This window comes from Hydractinia symbiolongicarpus, chromosome 11 (assembly GCF_029227915.1).
Source record: "Hydractinia symbiolongicarpus strain clone_291-10 chromosome 11, HSymV2.1, whole genome shotgun sequence".
Lineage (NCBI taxonomy): Eukaryota > Metazoa > Cnidaria > Hydrozoa > Anthoathecata > Hydractiniidae > Hydractinia > Hydractinia symbiolongicarpus.
In genome coordinates this window covers 14049839-14052146 of record NC_079885.1, presented here as the reverse complement: position 1 = coordinate 14052146, position 2308 = coordinate 14049839, and the positions used below count along the sequence as shown (strand labels likewise).

Here is a 2308-nt window from a genome sequence, read left to right as displayed (position 1 = left end):
TCATTGCAAACTACACCACCAAAATTTGTTACAGAATCCAAACTGTTGGTGTCACACGTTGCATAATCAACAAGACAGTAACAAAAAAAGAACCAGCCATCCGGATATTTCAGTAACAATTCCGAAAAAGTTGTGAAGATTTCTGTTTGCCTACGCAAATCATCTATATACATCCATGAATTCTGGAAAGTAACACATGTCGTAAAATGCATATTTTTATTTTTCACTGCACCTGAAAGTTTATACCGCAAACCACCCACTTCAATGATGGTCTGTATTTTCAACTGATTCTGCATTTCATTGGAAAACTCAATGAACAAAACTGTTGCTGGGGTGGTCAAAGCATTTGGCACAGTAGTACGTTCTCCACACAGAGGACAAACAATCTTAGTGACAAAAAAATTATGTGCAAATAAATACATATGCCAATTGTCATTGAAATGAGCAAGTGGAAGAGATGTATAATTAGACACGTATTGTATGAAACTGCACATCGAACCGCATATAATCCTCCCACAACACTCGCAACAATCATTATATTGAAAAGATGTGATAAATAATGCTTTTTCAGAATCATTCAAAGATCCAAACACTGATTCCTGAAAAATTTCTGAGAACTGAGCATTGCAGTCCCTTCTACGAAATGAGGAACATCTTGATTGTATCAAAGTCCAAATGGGATCCCTAACATTATAGGCGATCAAGTCGTAAATTAGTGAAAGATCAGTGACATTAGAAGATAGATGTTGGTCATATTTGACACATGCGTCATATATTTTGTGACAGAAATGTGTCATATCTGGATGAATATTTTTCAGATATGGATAAAAAACATAGTAACACAACTCTAAAAATGTGTCTATTGCACAGCTGTATATACCTGGACTTTTAAGGACCGCATTCAAGAGATGGTAGCGCTGAGAAATGAACATTTTTTAGACGAGTTTCACTTTACTGAACAATCAAATATGAGTGAAGCTTTCATGCTCGTTCGAGCCTTCACGCTCATCCGTTAAAATAAAAATTCTATAATAATTCTACTTACTTGTGAAAATACCGCCACCACAAACACGTGCTTATAGTAAAGTTCGTTTCGAAAGAGAGAGATGTGAAAATACCGCCACCACACGTTTCGAAAGAGAGAGAATTGAACAGCAGCGTGCACACTTGTTCTTTCAAGGGCAGTCTGCTGCTCATCATATGATGGCGAAGCCAGCAAATCTTCAACTGTTTTCAGCTGTATCTCCATCATTCCGCGACCTTTACATTCAACATGGGACCACAGCTACGAACGCAGAAATTTTTTGCAAGAAAGACTACGCACCCAGGGCCTCCGGGAGTGACCGCCTTCAGGCGGTCGATAATGTAACGTGAAAAAGTCAATAGCCTACGACACCGGGAGTTCCCAGTCGGTCCCCCATCCAAGTACTATCCCGGCCCGACGATGGTTAACTTCCGTGATCGGACGAGAACAGGTGTGTTCATCGTGGTATGGTCGTAGACAAACAAACGGGCAGATATCTACGATTTATTAGCACATTACATCGAAAATGGTTTAAACTTTAAAGATCATATTTCTTGACTGGATTATCCGAAGTAGGTCGTGTTTATGTGCATTTGAAAGCTCTTTTTAAGCGCTATCCATTATTTACGACAAACATGCGCTTTAAGATTTCCGGTAAAAAGTTCCAACGAATGCAATCTAGGGTACTTTCAGACTTAATTTTCATATGACAAAGTTAGTTAGCAAAGTAAGTACATCGCCATTTTCTTTGTCTGACGCTCGTAATCCATTCATTTGCGACGTGGCGAATTTATTGCAGCACGATTGTAGCCGTTTTAAAGGGAAAGCAACTTCTAATCATGTCTCTTTCTTGATTTACTCAGCGGCTATTGCGTAAAAAAGATACGTCCCAGTCGTAATGATAAATAATGTAACGTGAAAAAGTCAATTGCCTACGACACCGGGAGTTCCCAGGCGGTTCCCCATCCAAGTACTATCCCGGCCCGACGATACTTAACTTTCGTGATCGGACAAGAACAGGTGTGTTCATCGTGGTATGGTCGTAGACAAACAAACGGGCAGATATCTACGATTTATTAGCACATTACATCGAAAATGGTTTAAACTTTAAAGGTCATATTTCTTGACTGGATTATCCGAAATAGGTCGTGTTTATGTGCATTTGAAAGCTCTTTTCAAGCGCTATCCATTATTTACGACAACCATGCGCTTTAAGATTTCCGGTAAAAAGTTCCAACGAAGGCAATCTGGGGTACTTTCAGACTTAATTTTCATATGACAAAG

At 39.2% G+C, this 2308-nt stretch overlaps 2 non-coding genes across 2 annotated transcripts; both read right to left on the bottom strand.

Moving 5' to 3' along the window:
* Positions 1–1384: 1384 nt before the first annotated feature.
* On the bottom strand, positions 1385–1503 carry LOC130616800 (5S ribosomal RNA). Its single transcript, XR_008977879.1, has one exon. It is a non-coding gene; the product is annotated as a 5S ribosomal RNA (ribosomal RNA).
* Positions 1504–1953: 450 nt separating this feature from the next.
* Positions 1954–2072, bottom strand: LOC130618106 (5S ribosomal RNA). Its single transcript, XR_008979181.1, has one exon. It is a non-coding gene; the product is annotated as a 5S ribosomal RNA (ribosomal RNA).
* Positions 2073–2308: the final 236 nt, after the last annotated feature.